The sequence below is a fragment of the Anomalospiza imberbis genome, chromosome Z (assembly GCF_031753505.1).
Source record: "Anomalospiza imberbis isolate Cuckoo-Finch-1a 21T00152 chromosome Z, ASM3175350v1, whole genome shotgun sequence".
Lineage (NCBI taxonomy): Eukaryota > Metazoa > Chordata > Aves > Passeriformes > Viduidae > Anomalospiza > Anomalospiza imberbis.
The window spans coordinates 5,125,331-5,144,998 of record NC_089721.1 but is presented as its reverse complement, the minus strand read 5'-3'; the positions used below and the strand labels follow the sequence as shown (position 1 = coordinate 5,144,998).

General features: G+C 36.0%; 1 long non-coding RNA gene across 1 annotated transcript; it reads right to left on the bottom strand.

Annotated features, from left to right (window-relative positions):
- Positions 1–446: 446 nt before the first annotated feature.
- LOC137464964 (uncharacterized) lies at positions 447–11,219 on the bottom strand. The gene is made up of 3 exons (XR_010994506.1): positions 10,491–11,219; positions 4,140–4,258; positions 447–829 (listed from the first exon to the last, which is right to left on the bottom strand). It is a non-coding gene; the product is annotated as an uncharacterized lncRNA (long non-coding RNA).
- Positions 11,220–19,668: the final 8,449 nt, after the last annotated feature.

Genomic DNA, 19,668 nt, shown 5'->3' with positions numbered 1-19,668 from the left:
CAGAAGGTGTTAAAACAGGAACAGTTATGTCAGAATTCAAAAGCAAATACACTAAAATAGAAAGCTACAAATCTCTAAGTAAAGCTGAAAAAAATCGGGACTTAGCAGCCTAATATTGTTGAAGTACTCATAAAATCAATGGAAACCACTCTCTCCCCAAATGACTAAGAAAATAATAAATAATTACATTTAGAATTATAGAATAGAACAATGGAAAAATCCGGAATGGATCTCTAGAGATCTATTTCAACTTCTCTTAAGAGAAGGGTCTTTGATCAAAGATCCTGGCAAACTGAATTTCAGATGAGGTCAATTCTATCACTTCTCTGTGAAACCTATTCCATCATTTTACTGTTTTCACAGCAAAAAGGTTTTCCACCTCCCTCCATAAATCAGATCCTGCAATCCTTTAAGCCGTGGTCTTACTTTCTCAAAGCAAAAATTACACCATATAGCAAATTAAAACTGAACACAGTGTTCTAGGTGTATCCAAACAAGTGCTGGCCAGAGTGGAATAATCACATCCCTTCATCTGCTGGCTATCTTGTTGCTCATGGATCTCAGGAAACAGCTTGTCTTTATAGTTACAAGAGCATTCTGCAGATTTATGATAATTTTAATCTCCCTCAGGACTCAAAGGTCCCTCCAGCAAAGGTGCACCTAAGCAGGGAAGACCCCTGCCTGTTCTGCTCCTGTTTCTGTCATACCCACCAGGATTTTGAACTTATCACATGTTAAAGCTTCTGCAGCTTCTGTTGGCCCAGACTTGTTTGTATTTTACTCGCAAAGTTTCTTTCCTCAGAGCAATAGTGCTCCAAATGTCTGTGACCTGTGTGGGTGAAGGTATTAACAAATACAAGATATCATGGTTAAAAATGACATTTACTATAGTTAATTTGTCACATGTATCTCACACATTAAAGTCTCTGAAACATTTTTAAAGGATTCTTAGCAAACTCTGAAATTTCCACAGGTATAGGCAGGAAGATATATCTTGTGCTCTGTGAAGACCATGTATTAGTTTAACTCTGTCCAGTTACATTCAGAACCACACACTGGGAGCTCCTGAGCCAGTCAACTTCTCTTTACTTCTTTGCTACACACAACTATTTTTAACTTAAAACAATGGCATCATACCCTGATCTTTTCTCCTCTACAGACCTCGCCTAGTGTTCCCCAGTTCAAACGGACCTCTGCTTCCAACATGTGTTCTGTAGCTGGGAGGTGGGAGGATGATGAGGATGTTGGATCTGTCAGCCCAAAGAGGACTCTCCCTAACTTTTCATAATCCTCAGGTAAGAGCTGTGAGAAGTGCAGGGAGTGTTACTTCTCTTCCTGAATTTTTTTCCTGGATTACATAAAAAACTACATCTTCCCTCTGTGGGTGTGCTAGCATGAAAATGCAGTCCAAAAAGCAGACCCCAGAAGCATACAAGTAGGAGCAATCTCCTTTCACAATAAATAATTTGCAACTAGAAAATATATTTTAGCTAAATGTGTCATGATTTTGACAATTTCTTTTTTGTTTTTCCTAAATGACATTACAAACCAAACAAGCACCACATGTTGAGAGCCACAATAAAATGTTTCATTTGAAAGTGTTAACTTGACTTCAAATTGCATGTAAAATGGACAGTTATTTCAAAATAAACTGCAATTTGGCACATCACAGTTGGACGGGCTCAAATGTCAAAAACAGTTTTACTTACTCTGTTTGTTTCTTATACAAATTTAAAAATTCCTTTCTGGGGGTGCTACTCTAAATTAGTTTCTAAAAAAAAAAGCCCAAAAGAACCTCAAACCATTTTTTCCCTAAGTTTTCATTATTTCAGCTCTGTCCCAGTTTGGAATGAAAATAAATGTCAAAAATTGGAACATCAAAACATTAAGATGGGGAGGATTTTTATTCCCGATCAGCTCTAACATGTGTGTATACCAAAAGGCTTCAAAGCAATAGTTTGTCATTTAGAAAACCCAAATGAACTATAAGAATTTTTCAATAATGAAGAATTCTTCAGATTTAATGTTTATGTATTTTTTACATCATAATGTTTGGGGAGTTTCTTGGATTTTATAGCTGTTGGCTGGTGTATGACCATCAATGGTTTTGCCAAGGAAACCACAACTGGTTCCCTCTGTTTTTCTATTAAGCACAGAGTTATTAACACAACCTTTTCAATGTGTTTCTTACACGAGGTCTGTCCTTCCCTCAAAACACCAACTCTGTATGTATATAACTTCTTATTTATATGTATATAATTTTCAAGCACGATTTTACAAATTAATATTTATAAATTAATCTTAAAAATTTATGAAGGTCTCATTAACAAAACCAAAATTTATTTAATCATAAAAATTAGTCTTTAATATGTTATGTTAGCTATCCTTACAGGTCCAAATTTTTGTGTGTACAGTGCATATCTGTTACTGAAACCTGAGTAAATATACAGAAAATAATGTATTTTCTCTGTTTACTTTTCCTTAGGATAAACAGCAAAACAGTAAAAAGAGGCTAAGACACAACAGGGGACACAAAACAGACAAGCTGCAACAGCCTACATGGGAGAATATTACAGAATTACAGTTGTTGCAATGGCTACCAGCTGTGCATCTGGAATAAACAGGTTTGGAGCCCAGGAGTTTTTAATGCAGGGAAAAGTTTGCCTCAGATGCTTACTCCTTTACATTTTTATTTCAGACTTTACTTCCAATGTTTTAAAAAAGAATATTACAAAAATCCCAGTTATTTTTTGTTGTTCTTGTTGACTGCTTTGTCAAAAGCTACAGGCAAGTAGAGGCATATTAAAATCTTTGTTACTAATATTTCAGTTCACTGCATTTGATCACTGAGGATTATCTGCATGCTTGCTTTGTGCTGCTTTGGCAATGATAGGGAGAGAAAAATTTTGGATGCATGAGCTATGCAATTGTCCCTTTACTTCTATTGATTGTTATAAAACCACACAAACAAGGCATGCCACTGTGCCAGGTTTCACATGCTTTGACCCTAGAAGATGAAGAATTTTTCTGGGCTTTTATTTGAGGAGATGTGTTTATACACATGGATATCCCCTCTGTTAAGACATAACCTCCAGAGCACCATCCCTTTTATGCAGTGAAGAAGAATATGAACACTGAAAACAAGAGTTTTCAGTTAAATTAGTGTGTTCAGGAGTCTATCTTCATACACATGGTAGCAACTTACAGTGCACTTGGATGGCATAATAACTGTAATTCTGTCATTTTATCACTTCTGAGGGCTTGACCTTGCATACCTGCTCATGGCAGGTAATGGAAAAGAGTACACAAAAACATAAATAGAGGGGAAAAAAACCACCAGCAAACAAACCCAGAAGTGTGATTATGTTGTGTGTATGCTGACACTCTCATGGTTCGCACAGCCCTTGAGAACTTGAATAAAGTTGTGACAGACTAGGAAGTAATTCTCTAAAAGACACACATTTGCCAGTAGCTTTTGACTTGCAGTTCAGTGCTCATCCAGACTTTCACCTGTTCAGCGTTCACCCCTGTTGCCATCTGAGTTTCACAACCAAGTTGGTTTTGCTGGGAAAATATAATGTTTTGGCAAAAAATCTGAATATCTAGAGTTCTTCCAGGTGGTACACAAGACAGACATTCTAACCCAGGAATTTGGAAACATCTTGAGTTTCCCTGAGATCACTGTCCTTGAAAGCCAGAACAACACAAGGTTGGGACAATTTATGTTTTGACTGCTTTGAAAAAGAATGAAAACCCCTAAAACTTTACATTTATCTCCAGAAAAAGTCTCTGCATGTGAGCATATTCCAGTAGAGAAAACCTTTTGTGGATATTTTTTCCCCAGTAGAACCAGATCTATCCTGCACCTGATATGAACAAGATTATTACATCCTAAGATGTTATCACTATAACGATATTAAATCTAACATATGTTTTTTAACTAGAAAGCAAAAAAGTCATCAACAATTTCCTTAGTAATATTTTATCCATTTTCCCCAAATTTCCTCTTTCAGTCAAAGATGGTGAGTCTTCCAGGTCTATATCTTTTCAGAAGATGAGATAAGTCAAATTACATTGAATTTATCAGAATTAGATGATTTTTAAAGTTACTGTCAGAAGCAAGATTGGAAAACTAATACCTGGCTTCCACCCCAGGCTGACTACAGTGGCTGTGGTCTGCTCTCATTCTAGAAGCAATGGGGTCTCTGTCCTCCAGCTGTTGCTGGTTATGGCTTCCAGCTGTGCTCCTTGAAGCAATCTGTAAAAATAAGCATTCCTTGGTTTTTCCCTTTCTCTTTTTAAAGACTCGGACAACTCAGATAATTTCCTGGCATTCCTTAGTAGCCCTTTGTTTAATGAGAAAATCAGCTGGCTGTATAGCTTTTTTTCCAGTGTATACTGCCAGCTAATGGCAACTTTATTAGGTATCTGCAGTGAGATGATGAGCCACCTGGGAGTATTAACACCTGGATTTACAGTCACAATGGTAGAGCATATTGAAGTCCTTCACTACACTGAATTACTCAATAATAGCTTTTGGAAACATAAATAATCAAGAAGCATCATTTTTGAAGATAAAAGTCAGGAACATGTCTGGCTAATTGACCATGATGGAGTTATAATAGTGAAATACTGCACACTTTTGGAGTAAAGTTCTCTATCGTGCAGCCTCTATCTGAAGCATTGAGGGCTGGTAACTCCACAGAAGTTTATGGATAGTGACTCTTGCACACTGCTCCTGCCAATAAGATGCACATCAAATTTTACATTGGTCTAATCTATTGCAATAAATTCTGGCTCTAAGAAAAACAGAGATAATGTGAAACAGGAGGACTCCAAACAAGATTATCTTGTGGAGAATGCCATCAAGATTGCTAATTCAGTTTGCATCAAAATCCAGGAAAGGTCAGATCCTGGTAGCAACAGAAATTTTCATCCTATTTTTCTATATTCAGTTAAGAAAGTCTTGGAATCTGTGCATTTCAGTCATTTTAACTCCATCTGATTAAGAAAATGCTCTAAGTTGCACAGATATAACTGCTGAAGAAGAGTCTTAAATGTGAGCCTTGCAGCTTGGCTGAGTTGAGACAGGTATTTACTCAAGTTACTTCAGAGGATTCAAGGCAGTGGCAAAATGCAAAATACAAAACTATAAAAGTCTCTGCAAATATATGACTACATTTTAGTTCTAAATTTTATTTGCCTGTGCAATGGTTTTCAAATGGAAGTTTCTGTTGTTTGCTTACTGTTGTTTTGACTTTGGTTTCTTTTTGGCTTTGGGTTTGACTTTTTTATTTTTTTTTTTGAGGGTGAATTCTTGCTTTTTTTTTTTATTTCATTTCCAAATATTTCTCAGGAAAAAAAAGATGCAAAAATATCTCTATGCAATCTATTAATGCATATAAATGATAAGCTTACCTCTCCTAAACTGTAATTCTTTCTGGGGGCACAAATCCTGAATTTGTGGTTCGTTTCTGTTTTTAATGGGGCTTATTTTGTTTGGTTTTTGTTTGTTTGGTGGTTTTTTTTTTTTTTTTTAGATTTTTTTTTAATTCTGTGTTCAATTTTTTCTTAATTTGCTTTTTTTTTTTTTTTGGTAAAATTTTAAAATAGAAATAATCCTCCCTTTCTTTATCAACATCTAAATTTTTTATGGACATTTTTTCTCTAAATGCCAACATTTGGGAATCAAAAAAAAAATTAAAAGCCCCACACCAAAAAAAGATATTTAAACTTCAGGGAGTGTAACAAGTTTCTCAACAAGTCAACACTGGAGAATTTATTTCAGTAACAGTTTTTGAATACAAGCCACAAGATTTTACTTGCTGCCTCTTGCAATTAGCTGGTGAGGTACAGAATCACTTCTCTGCCTCTCCCCAGCCCAATGGGTATTTAATTATTCATGCAAAGTGAAACAGCTTCAACAGAACAAACGCAAGAATCCCAGGCTGCAGTACCTCATAGTCTGGTGGTTTAGAGCTCAGTTTTGTAGGTTCCTGTTTCTCCTCCTCTGCACCAGTGAGGCAGAAGGCTTCAAGTCAGGTGCTCACCACGCAGTGACAGCTCCTGGTTCCAGGGCTCAAAGCATCATGTGTGGCCCAGAATGTCCTCATCTCACCGGGGCTTCCAGGTCCCTCCTGACCCTGCTGTGGGACTAAGCCCTGAAGATGAAAGAGCAGCTCTGTCTTTTCACCACAAAATCTGACTTTGGTGCAGCTCATGTTCCTGGAAGCTTATTTATTATGCAACAAAGGCTCAATAAATTAAGTATGATTTGATCTCCCTTCCCCCCACAGCTTTTAAAATGCAGCCACTCATGCTGCCAGCATGTTTTGGAGCCACAGAAGGAATTCTTCCCTGTGAGTCAGGTGAAGAACTAGCAGAAGTTGCCCAGATAACCAGTGGCTGCCCCATCCATGGGAGTGTTCAAAACCAAGCTTGATGGGGCTTGGAGCAACCTGGGATAGTGGAAGATGTTCCTGCCCATGGGAAGAAGGTTGTAACTTCAGGCAGGGCTGAACAGGTCACATAGACCATTCCTAAAATGTTTACATAAATTCACCCTCACCTTTGCATTTTCTTGTTGCCGTTTTCTCTACACCCCCCAGGGTTACGAACTTCTCCATATTCCCAGGAATCCCACATTGTCACTCAGCCCTAAATTAAAGTTTGACTGGAAACAGTCATAAAACACATGTGCCTTACAGCCCTAAAACATGGTATTTGAAATCATTACCTTGAATTGCATTGCATTGCATTGCAGTATTCTAGAATTTTTTTCAACATGTCAGCAGCCCGTTTAAGTTTCAATTTGATAACAAATGGACTCCACATGTATCAGCTGAGGCAAGAAAGATTGCGGTAGACTAACTTAATGTGTGTTCCCCCATTTACATGGAATTGTAAACCAGGTATGTGCCACTGGGTACTCGGCATTTAATGAGGCAGTGTTGAATGGAATGTTGGGAATGTGTTTGAGGATGTGGGGATCAGCTGCAGACTCAGGAGAAACCCAAATATGTGTGGGATGTTGTAGGACTGGCCAGGATTCCAGGTGTAACCTTAGAAACTGGGGAAGCAAGCCATGGACATGTTGTTCTTTGGGGGAGAAAATTACAGAGGGGCAGTTGGAGTGGTTATAGTAAACCTTGCATACTTGTATGAATAAAATATTTAAATAGCAATATTATACCAAATTACTCACTAATTACACACACAAACTTATTAAATGCCAAACTAAGAAAGTGTTTGGATTTCATTTAACCACTTAGAGTGTTCAAAATTTTAAATAAGGAAATGGACAGGAGAAAGACAAGTGGTGCAAAAATTCCTGAAAGGAGCAGTGAATGAACTACAAAACACAGAGAATGAAGATTTTTAGAGTTGGAGCCATTTTCTCCCTTTCTTTGTTAACGAGTCAGATAAAAATTTGCTTAGATGAAGGCATCCCAATTTAGGCTCAAGGGACTTCAGCATCTATTGGAATCAAGACAATCTAAAACCAGCTCTGTTCTGCTTTGAAAAGGTAAATGAACCTTCTGTGGAAACCAGAAGTGTGAAAGGTTCAGAAGAAACCTATTACAAGCTTCAGCACACACTTGTGACAAGAATTGTGACTCTGTATTTGCAGAACAGAGTTTCCCTAAGGGATGCCAACTAATCTGAGACACTAAAACATTCACTTCAGCTGTATAACTTCTTCCCTCAGATGGTTATCTAATCGTTCCCTGTAATGCTGTCCCTAAAATGAAGATTTTTTTTTTAGTATTCTTAAGAGCAGAGATGTTAATTGTTGCTGGTCAGACTAAACACATTTAAGTTAAATTGTACCATACTATCCTATTTTGTTAAAACAGGAAAATTCCATAAAAGCGCATTGGTTGCTATAAAGTTTTGTCCATAATAAATTTTATTTTTCAATTAAACCCACCACTTTTTTTTCTTTTGAAAGAGAATGATGGGTGCTTAAGTTCCTTTTGACATGAAACAAAACTCCAACTCGTTCATTAGGAAAATGCATGTTCCAACACTTTTTCCTAAGTGGAAAAAGAGCAAGTTTCAAAACCTTGAAAGTTGCCTCAAAATGAAAGTGTCATCCTGTCGACAGCTCCAATTCTTTAAATTGTTTTTCCTGACACTTAGTAGAACTTCCAGTAAATCGAGTTCTTTGATCATATCTGAAGAATTATATGTCAAAATCGTGAAGCTCCTTGTTCACTTTCAGTCTCGCCGCCTTGCTAAATAAACCTCTGCAAGCTTAAGATTTTTGTGTTGCTTAGTACAGAGAACCAACACTGCAAAAATCAACATTGCAAATAGTCAAAGTGAAATCACACTTCAGTTGCTACCAGAAATTCATGACATATCCGTCTGCACGCAGGAGCACGCACATTAGCATAAACGCACATCGACGCGCTTGCTGCCTAGGTGTAGTTACCACCCCTCCCCTGCTGCTGGTGCCAGCCAACACCACCCACCCGGTGAGTTGTGGGACAGATTTCTGCAGTTCTTTGATAAACAGTGCCTGCTGCAGGTCAGATCCTGGGCTATTAGTCCTCCAGGCCCCCCATCTCTCACAGACTCCAGTGGGGGTTACCAGAAAATGAATTAAGGGATTGTTTTTAGGAGTTGAAAAAGCAGAGCCATTTGCAAAAGACAAATAGTTAAGAAAAACTAAACAACTGTAAGAAAAATTACAAATTCTTGCCTTGTGGTAGGCATTATTCCAATTAAGCAGAATCTATCCAAACTTTTTTCTTTAAGATAGTATTCTCCTCTGACCTAAAAGTCCAGGAGTAAGAGGACAACTAAGGTAGGGCACATAGTGAGATTTCAGACTTCTGAAAGAGGAATACCTGGATGAAGCTGCTCTTAGGTTTTTCAAAAGTGCCAAAGATTTCCCATACTAGGCAAGAAAGAAGAATGTTGCTGTTTTTTAATATACATAGCATCTAAACTAAAAAGAGGACAAAATTCAATGTTTTAATGCCAAAACACAAACTCAGTTTTAAAACCTCTTTTGAATAGGAATGACAACAAACATTTGTGTCTTAATGCTGGTTTTTTGATTTTCCTATTATTTTTTTAATTCTGTAGTACAAAGTTTGAAATTAGCATTAACATCTAGCTAGTTTTTTCACAAAACTTAATTTTAGGACTGTTTTTTAACATAACTTGTCCTCTGGATTCCTTACTTATAGTTTGTCTGGTGTAAAGTTTTACTCACTTTTTCTTTAACATCAGTAAATCCGCTGTGCCTTTACTGTTCAACAAAGTAAGGGAGACATTACTGTAAAAAAATTTCTTTCTATTACGGCGTGGTAAAGGCAGGGAATTTGTTTGTTATGTTTTCAGTGCTTAATTTTCATGTTCCCTATGCAGAGACAGAAGCACAGGTAATTTTTGCTTTTGACTGCTTTTTATGTGGCCCAGCTCTAAGAGAACATGCAAATCCTGCAAACCCTTTGTTCCATCCATCTTTCAGATTCATAACCAGTCATCTGCAGGAGTGGAGTGGCATATGCACTTTAGGTGTTTAGTTTTCATAGCATACCTGACCTTTCAAAAGGTGAATGGAGGTGCATATAGATCCTAGTACAGACCTCAGACTGGAGCTCACAAATGCCATGGGAACCAGCATCCTAATTGCAGAGGGTTTTTTTTTCCCCCCATTTTTCTTTCTATGCAGTAAAAGATCAAATGAATGCAAACTCACCAGCAACATACTTACAAGATTCTATTAGTGTTTTCCCTCTATTCTCTCTAAACTATTTTAAACAAGCAACTGAGCACTTTGGCTATTTAATCAGGGAAAAAAATAGTAATTTTCTTAATTATTATTATTATTATTTGTTATAGATTCTGCTTTTCCATTCAGCAGAATTTTTTCCAATATCTACTTTCTCCAAGCCAGTATAAATCTGACTGATTTCCCTCCAGAAAATAGCAGGGACGGCAGAATGCAAGATATTCTATGTCTTAATACCAGAAGCATTCAGACTTTTCCTATTTTTTTTTGAGGGTTTTTTTTTGTTGTTGTTTGTTTGTTTGTGTTGTTTTTTTTAATTTATGAGGAAAACAAAACAAAAAATTTATAAAGTTTCTCACCAGTTCCAATACAGACATAAACAGCCCATTCCATTCTCATCTCACTGTTCCTGTCTTAAATCTGTGCAGTTGCAGATTTTTAAAAGAACAGTCAAGTGTAGCAGCACAGCCAAAGGAGTGATAAAGGAGAAAAGGAGAAAGAGATGTAATAAGACTGAGTTTGAAAATGAAGAGGAAAAAGGAAATGCTTAGTCTAGCAGGTTAAAAGAAGGCTCAGTGAGGACAACTCCGCCCAATTTGGTGCAAATAATACAGCTGACTAGCTTGCCACCTCATATGTACCAAGTTCCAATCTGTGTATCTTTTTGGAGCCATAATGCTGAGCGCTGCAAATAACCCACTGAAAGAACCTTCAAATCTTTGGAACTTATTGATACAATTACCTTTGGGCTGCTGAGCTGAATGCAATGACCATTGTTTGTCTGTAAACTTTGTCTGCAATTGCAAGAAAAAGAGAAGAAAGGAGAGTATTAATCTGTGCAGCATGTATTCTGTGGGTACTCTTCCTCTTTGGATCCAGCTAAGCTAAGAAATCCATTTAACCTTTTAGTGTCAAGTTTGATGGACCCAAGGTGACACTGTATTTTTTCATTGTGCAGTACAGTTTATGATTGCAATAAACCTGAAAGAAAAATTGATGTTGACAAAGATTATATATCTGCTTTTCTTCTCTTCCTGCTGAGATGGAAAAGTGACAAGTGTCACTTTTAAAAAGCAGTAGCCTCACGTACAATCTAAGGACAAGGTTTGTCATCAATCATGTCTTTTCATAAGTCTTCACTGATGAGTTTGACTTTGGACCTGCAATCTTTGAACCCTCTCTCAGCTTTTGTCCCTGAATCATAGATTCATTCATTCATTCATAGATTCATGGATTTTTAAGGCCAAAAAGGACAATTACAATCATCTTGTGTGAACACAGGCCACAGAGTTCAAGCTTTCATTCTTCCTCCCCCTACTTCTTTCACAAATATTTTCACATTTTTCTTCTTGCACTCAGTTGCTTATTAAACTCATTGTGATGCATAAACCTTGTTCTGAACTGCTTCTGCCTCCCCTTCTCTTTGTTTAGGAAACATTCCTTCCAAGAGTTAGAATCTCACTAACTCTTGCAAAAAGCTTGAAACCAACAACCTACAACATCTCCTTGCAGAGAATGCTACATCATCCTCTTAAAAAAAAATAGATGACATTTACTGCTGTCATCAATAGACTATCTGGGACTAAATGTTCATCAGCAGATCTCTTGGAAAATATGCATTTAATAGTGTTTTTTCTAGAAAAACTAGAAACTTTGTCTGAGTAAATATGCTGTAACTAAAGATACCATTTCAACTCATACCTAAATCTGTTTCTTCTCCAAACCTCAGTCTCCCATATTCCTTTTTTTCTCCTTCCATCTCAAGTCTGTCTGAGTCTGTCTCTTTCCTGTTCTGTCTCACAAAAGTTTTAATGGAAAGAACTTCTCAGTTCACAGGTAAAATAAATTGTCAATGTATTTCTAGTAACAGTAATAGCCTTTTATTCCCTCCACCCCTCATACAAAAAATTAATGGGATACACCAATCTGCCATTGTGCCCTTGACATGTAATTTGTTATAAATAATAATACAAATGATTACAGGGAAAAATACTACTGCTAGGAGTGCATCAGTTTGCCAGCATGGAGATAAATAAGACAGCTCTCTCTGTGGGTGACTCTGTCATCACATTTTGTACTGGCGCTACCCAGCAGGCTTAACAACATGAGTCCTGTCATGGCTGGTCTCAAAGTTTCTTCAGAGAGAAGCTGGGGGGATAAAGTCCTTTTTTTAGAGAAAATAACTAAAAGGAGTTAAAAATAAGTGGCTCTCTTATAGGCCTGTGTGTCGAATGTATTTAATTGCCCACAAGTCACATATCTTCCCTTCTTCACATTATTGCAAAACCTGCTGCATTTCTTTGTTACAGCAGTTACTCAGGTTTTATCTTCTACAGAGACATGCTGTAATTTCTTTTATAGGGAAAGGGGAAAAAAAAGACTCATAACAGTGAAGGCAATTACAGGAGCAACAGTCAATGCCAGGAATAGGAGAAAGAGTTGTGTTATTGAGGTGCAAACCTGGGAATAAGGAGTCTTGGAATGTACAGCAGTTCTGCACCACACCTGTGTGGTTAATTCACTTAGGCTTGGCAGTAAACTAGAGAGATTTATACTGAAAATATTTTTTTCTAGTCCATCTCCCAGACTTGAAACTGCTTTCATCTTCTTACTGGTAGTAATTTCAGTTGTTGATACATCCTGATTGTTCATATTGTGTCACCACTTAGACTTATTTAACACAACTGTGTAAATAAAGATCAAGACCTAATCAGGTACCAGAACATTCTTTCTTTCAGAATTTTAGGTTCTGTGTATGGTTTTCATTTGTTGTTGAACACAATACATGTTTTATATGAAAATATGTAGGAATTTGCCTCACCTCTTTGAAGAGCTGCCATAAGAAATATGCTATAGAATCTGAAGGCTTCAGCAGAGGTTTTGACAAACTATAGAGATCACTGGATTGTGGAGTACCAGGCAGTTGAAGGTGACATTTTACACGTGTCCTGCTGATTTGGGTTATTTTTTTGCTAAAAGATTCTCTTTTTTTGTGCTTCACAGCATCCTGGAAAGCATAACTCTGATTATCCTATACTCTCTGATGAGTGGATAAGATATGCTGTTCATAATGAGTTGAAGCTTCAAGTGACACAATTTTTCAGCAACTGCATATCATTTGGTGCAATATGGAAACATAATCTGTTAGAGGATTTACATGGAATTGAGCAGATTCAGTGTCAGTTACCTGGAAGGGTCAGATTTCAGTATATAAAAGGAAACAACAAGAAGCTGTGCATTTCAGATTTAATAAGAAAAAAGCTCAGTTAAAAAGTGATTAAAAATGTTTCATTCTAAAGAAATATTTTTTTTTAATATTACAGTCCATGGATTTTTTAAATTTTTCATTCTTTTTCATTACAAAAATTTTAAAAGTGAGATATTTCTTTATTTCCTCAGAATAAGAAATTTTCTGATCTTATTATTTATCTTTTTATTACAAAAAATCCTCAAAGCATCCATGATGATAGAATTTATATAAGCATGGATAGTAGTCTGTTTTTACCACCAGAAGTTTACAGCTGAAATAGGTTGCACTGGCAGGGTATGTTAACTGCCCCAAAAGTTCCAAGCCCAAACTTTTTTCGCCTATAGAAAGGATATAATTGTGATCAAGGACACGTACTTTCAAGGACAGTGCATCCTCCACTGCTCAAGCAGGTCTCCCATTTCCCACTCACATTCCCAAACACACATCCAATTATACAGGGAGAACATTATATTCTAGGTCCAGAAAATAGTTCAGCAAAAGCAGGAATGTATGGTTTTTAGTGAGGTTTACAGGAGAAGTGCAACATTCCCATTAGAAAAATGAGGCAAATATCTTGTGGGGAGTTAAGGATTGGTAAAGTAAGGACATCAAATCAATGACATTCATTAACAAAGATAGATAGAGGATTATTTTTTATTATTTAAATAGAATTGCTGTAAAAATGGTTATGCATTTTGGCATACCAAATGGTTGCGTTAGCATCTCTCCTTAATGTTTCAAAAAACAAGTTGCACAGTTGGAACCCCAAACACTTAGTTGGTATGAACAGAAAGAGAATGGATTTTCTGAGGAATTACTTGGCATTCCCAATTTGAGTCATATATAACAAGGAGCCATGGATGCTTAACCCTCCAGAAAGGTGGTGTTGAACTTAGTTATGCCATTTGGTGCCTGCCTTTAGAACCCTATGTCAGAAAAAGTCTTCATCTACTTTTATATGCAACTGTTGTTTATGCTTTTACTTCTAGTTTGATTTGCAACATAAATAAGTTCTAAAATGAAGCTAGCATGTACTGACAAGTTTTATGACACTGTTTTAAATATTGCTGTGGAAAACAAGACTTTAACACCAAAAAAAAAAAAAAAAAAAAAAGCCCCAAACCAGTCATCACCCAAATGCTAAATAAACAGACAATAGCTATCAGTATTAGAAAGCTGTACCTCTGAATTGAATTCAACATATAAAATTATCAGGTTTCTATTCAGTCTTTAGGGATACCCTCTAATCATTTATTCATTTCTACTTACAGACCTGTTTCCTCTCAATTGACAGGGAACGGCTGTATAAGGTTTAAAAAAATCAGAGGCCTTTCCAAATGGACTTAAAAACTGACATCTTTGAATTGCAGGCTACAGAGTGTTGTGAAATTTAGTTCTGATGACTGGATGGTCTAGCTGTACCCTTTTAGGACCTCTGAGCTATTGAAAAATATTGGAATAACACAACCAGACTATAAAGTACAAATGCTGTAAAGTATCCAAGACACACCTTTGTGCTGCCATGTGAAGGTGGGCTGTTCAAGCTGCCATCAGGAATGCTTCAGGAAATAGTGTTGTGGCTGAGAGAACAGCATGCACAATGTCCTTTCTCTAAGGAGCAGCTGCTGCAAAGACTGAGGTGGAACAAAAAAAAATTGCTTCATAATCTGACATTAGATATAGTGTAAATTTAACTATATGATTAATCTCCTTTATTTCTTATTTCCTTTTATTTTTATATCCTCTGAAATTCATTCCTTGAAGTAAACAGCCCTTCTTTTTTTTTCTGCTTTCCCCATATTTTTTCATTTGTGTCATCCTTCAAAGCGAAGTAACCCCCTCCAGTTTAGTTTAGAAATAAATCAATATCTTTCAAAAGTGGAAGGCATGTGCACTCAATGAAAATAGCAAAAAGGCTTCACTGCGGACAAGTCGAATGTTAAAACTTAATAAAAATGGGATGAAAAGATTAGTGTGAAAAACAAGCTGCTGAAGTTTCTAAAATAAAAGAAGTAATAATAAAAAGTTTTTCATATCCATCAAAAGCAAGAAACTTGCCAGAGAGTTTATGGGATTTACAAATGACCAAGATGTAAAAGAATCATACAAGGAAGATAATGTCATAGCAGAAAAGAAAAATGAATTCTTCATATCCATGTTCCCCGTGAAGATGGGAAATTTGGTTGTTTCTCTGTGTTTGAATGTCAGTCTCAAAATGAAGTGTCAGCAGAGGAGATTTTAGACATATCGATAAAAAGTAACAAATCATCAGGACCAGATGGTATTTACCTAAGAGTCTGAAAGGAATTCAAATATATAATTACTGACTAAACTTTGATTTAAATCCTACTGCTTCAGGATAAGAAGTAAGGGAGTAACGGGAAGAGGGAAGAGGGAGGATGAAGGGGGAAGCAGGAACATAAAAAAGGGAGGAGGAAAGGGCAAAGGGAGAGGAGGGGAGAGGGAGGGAGGGAGGGAGGGAGGGAGGGGAGGGGAGGAAAATTCATTGCTTGTAAATATGTCTTTTTCAATACCTGGAATAATATTCCATCATAATTCCATCTATTTCCAGTGTATAAGTTAATATTCCATTACAAATTCATGCAGAAATGTTTCTAGAAAGTCTTTGTTGCGGTTTACATGGAAAAAAATATTACATCGTTTGGAAGACGACCTTAAACATTTCATTAATATGGATTCTCTTCTTTTTAAGTATTCTGAACCTTTAGCATATTTTTGAGCTTAAAATTTTAGATATTCATATTTTCTCCCATTTACCCCACAATGTGACAGCTATCACATCAGACTCCTTGTTCTATTCATTACGAGGAGAAATCATAACAACATTAGCAACAAAAGATCTCCAAAACTGTGTTTAAATCTCGTTTTTATAAGGAAATGCAAAATTCATTGCTGACGACATGGCAATTTTCCAATCAAACATTTCTTTTGGTTGCAAAGACAGAAAGCATGTGAAGACAAAAAGGCATTTTGGCATTAACAGCTTTAACAAAGCTCATTACACAGTGACTGCTGTCGCTGTGAAATATTGTTCTTTGAAGGGTAATACTAATTCAAGTAGCATAGCACTGCATATGAGTAAGGGGTCCAATGACCTTGGATGTTGAAAAGAACTACAGATCTTCAAAGTCCCACGTACAAACAAAACAAAAATGTAGCATGTAATGGAGACCTGAATAATGTAAAAGGTTTTGTCTCTGAGGAAGAGAAATTAAGGGGAGAGAGAAATAGGGGAAGGAAGGGGTGGAGAAAAAACAGAGGGAAGTGGAAGAGTGAAATATAAGCTTTAGGCATCATAATCAGAAGATGTGAATTGTCACATCTTGCCTAGTTGTCGCAAACAGAAATATACAGACTCAATGAGTCGCTGAAGAATGTTAGTGCTGGTGTGGGAAAGTCAGTAGGGTAATTACAGCAAATCTAAGAGCAGACAAAGATTTTATTGGGTGGTTTTTTTTATTTTGTTAGTTTTGTTTTTTTTTTTAACATGAAAAGGGATGAATGGTTTGGATGTTGGTTTTCCAATGGAAAAGTCATAAAAAGAGGTTATGATAGCAGCGAGGATTTTTGGTCATGATTGCTCGTAAGAATTCCTGGTCAAAGTTTGAAACAAAAAGAAAAATTCTATTTAATTTAGGGAACTAGCTGAAGAGATGCTAACAAACATCAAAAAAGAAAAAAAGAAAAAAAAATCCAGAAAATGTTGTGAGACATTAGAACAAGTTGCCCAGGGAAATGAATGAGTCACATCCCTGGAAGGGTTTAAGACTTGTAGACCTGACACTTGGGAATGGGGTTTAGGGGAGGGGTTGGCAGTGTTGAGCTAACAGTTGGACTAGATCATCTTAAAGTTTTTTACCAGTGTAAACACTTTTGATACTATAACTCCTGTTGTTAACCATGCCAATAACAAGGTTTTTAGAAGAAAATTTTCCTCAATCTTTCTTCCTCTTGGAACTAGCCAGATTCTGCATTTTTAAAAAATGGTGAAAGAGAGGAATTTTAAAATTTGTGGGACAACTGAATTTTAGTTGCTTGTACCAAAAAAAAAAAAAAAAAAAAAAAAAAGAGGAATCTTCCTTCCTTCACCTGTCCAGGAGAAAAAAATATTGAAGCATTCTTTTAAGAGATGAGCTGTATTGCTCAAATGCTGTCAAAAGAACGAATGAATTGAAGCTGTTCTAGTCACTGAGTTTTTGGGTTGAAAGAAAAGCAACTCCAAGGAAATTGCTCTCCATGGCCTGAACTCTTCTTGCAAGTATATGACAACTAACTCATACTTTAGAAACAAATGTAACAGTTCACTCAAAAAACCAAGAAAGGATAAAAGAAAAGTAAAAGAGAAAAAACCTTCAAATTTAGTTTTGTATAGTCCATTTTATTTGTTTATTTATCTTTTGCTTATTTTTCATGCAACTACATCAGAAAGTAGTTTTCATAAAGGTATTCCTACTTGTTTATTTTCTATGATTTTCTATTATACCCTTTGATTTAAATTTAGATGGAGTTTGAAGAGTATTGGGAAGCCTACTTGTGTTGGAGTGCATTTTTGATATATGATTCTGGTATATATAATCCCTCATTAAAAGCAGAAATTTCCTTGGATGTATTTATTTATTTAAACTATAAATTGGGTTTTATTTTCCTTAAAATTGCATTTATTTAGTTTCATTTAATTCCATTTAGTTTATTAATAAAATAGCTGAAGGTAATTTTCCCATAGGAACATGAAGAAGAATCTATTAACAAGAACCAAGGTACTTCAAAATTAGTTAAATGTCCCCTGCTGTCCTTAGTAAACTTTCATTTGCCTGATTTATATTCTTTTTGTTGTACTTTCTTGGGATTTTTGTTTGTTCATTAGTTTGCTTGCTTTTTGAAAAAAAAACATAACAAAACAAAACAAAAAAATGAAAAAAAGTTAATAAATGATGAATTTAAATGAAAGACATAATGGAATTCAAAGAGAGGAATAGAAGAAATAATTATCTTAGAATCCATAACTACAAATTTATGATTCATTGCATAAAATATCTTATTTACATTGAGAAAGCTGTTTACCACTTTGAATTTCACAGAGAGTATTTAAGTTTGGGATTTTTTTTCTGAAATCAGGTCAAGTTTTAAATTTTCTAAGACAGAGTGCCATTATTCTGAAACTTTGCAGGAGGGACAAGGGAGAAAAGCAGTGCAAGGATTCAGCACACATAAAACTGTCTTTCTGCAGACAAGTAGGAGACACCCATGGATTACAGTATATCAGGGACTTGAGCTCCAGACAAAGTGAAACCATATGGTCAGCAAAACTGGGCCTTGATCTCAGTGAAGACCTCGAGTTCTACCTCTGTTCCAATCCTGTTACAAGTATTAAATTTCTGTACAAAAAATGGTCTTAAAAGGAAATTGCAATCGCTGGAAAGAGGTTTCTCTTGATTCAGCCTATATCTGCTTGTGTTGGGTTGTATTTCTCTGCTGGGATCCGACATTGCCAGAGGACAGGCTTCCCAGCTCAAAATGATGACTTATGGTACTGGTCCTGTTTTTATGCAGTGGTTGCTAAGATCTCCTGGCTACCAGAAAGCATCCAGACTGAAAGTTAGTGATTTTTTAAAGTTTTGATATTTGTGACAGCATCCATATATTTATGTGAAATCCTGATAAAGAGAGACAGATAGAAGATACAATGTGCCTATATATTTTCTATTTAGGGAGCAAACATACACATAATTCTAAATGGGATCATAACTCAGATTTACTGATACTAATCTAAGAAGTTTAATACTATTCTCTACAGATTAAGAGAAAAGTCTAAGAACAACATCAATATTCTTGCAATTCCTCCACAGTAAGTGTTTAAAATTTCAGTCTCCAGGAGGTCGATTCTCTTCTCATCTATTTAGATTTTACACCAGTGTACTTCCATTGGCTGTATCAAAGGTCTGATTTTATATAAGTGGAACTGAGGGTAGATGTCATTATCCATTTCACAGAATATCTGTTAAGTATCCTTTATAGTCTTCCACAAATCCTGCTCCCTACCCCATGCCCCCACACCACACTTCAGAGTACACTCATGTCAGGTCAGGTACTACCATCTAGTTAAAACTAGGCTTGGCAATTTGTTATTTCTGAAAACCTGGAGATGTCATCCAGTACCTGGAATTTAGGCTAACTTATTTGGACAATCAGCTTCTGTTAAAATTGATTGTTTGATTAAGCGTGACAGAAAACATTAGGCCAAAAAAAAACCCTGAACAATTTAAGACCTTAAGGTGACTTTGCAAAGTTCATAAGGGATCTAAATGCAGTTATATTTTAAATAAATAAATCTGAGATATTTATCTTATTATGTTTTGAAAACAGTCATTATAGTGTTGTTATGTTATTGTTATTTATCACATATAATTGTAAGAAGATGACCCTTTGGTGAGATGGATAAACTCAGAAATATAGTTCTATACTGGTTGAATTTCCAAATTAAATTCTTTTGCCTTCTTTTATTCATCTCTCTGAAGATGACAACTTGGGGGTTTTTTGTTGTTTTTTTTTTTCTTCCCCCCCCATCCCAGAGTAGAATAATCAGAGAAAAATCAGAGATAAAATTATTAAGGATATTCTAATAGCAATTTTTAAAGATATCTTCAATGTA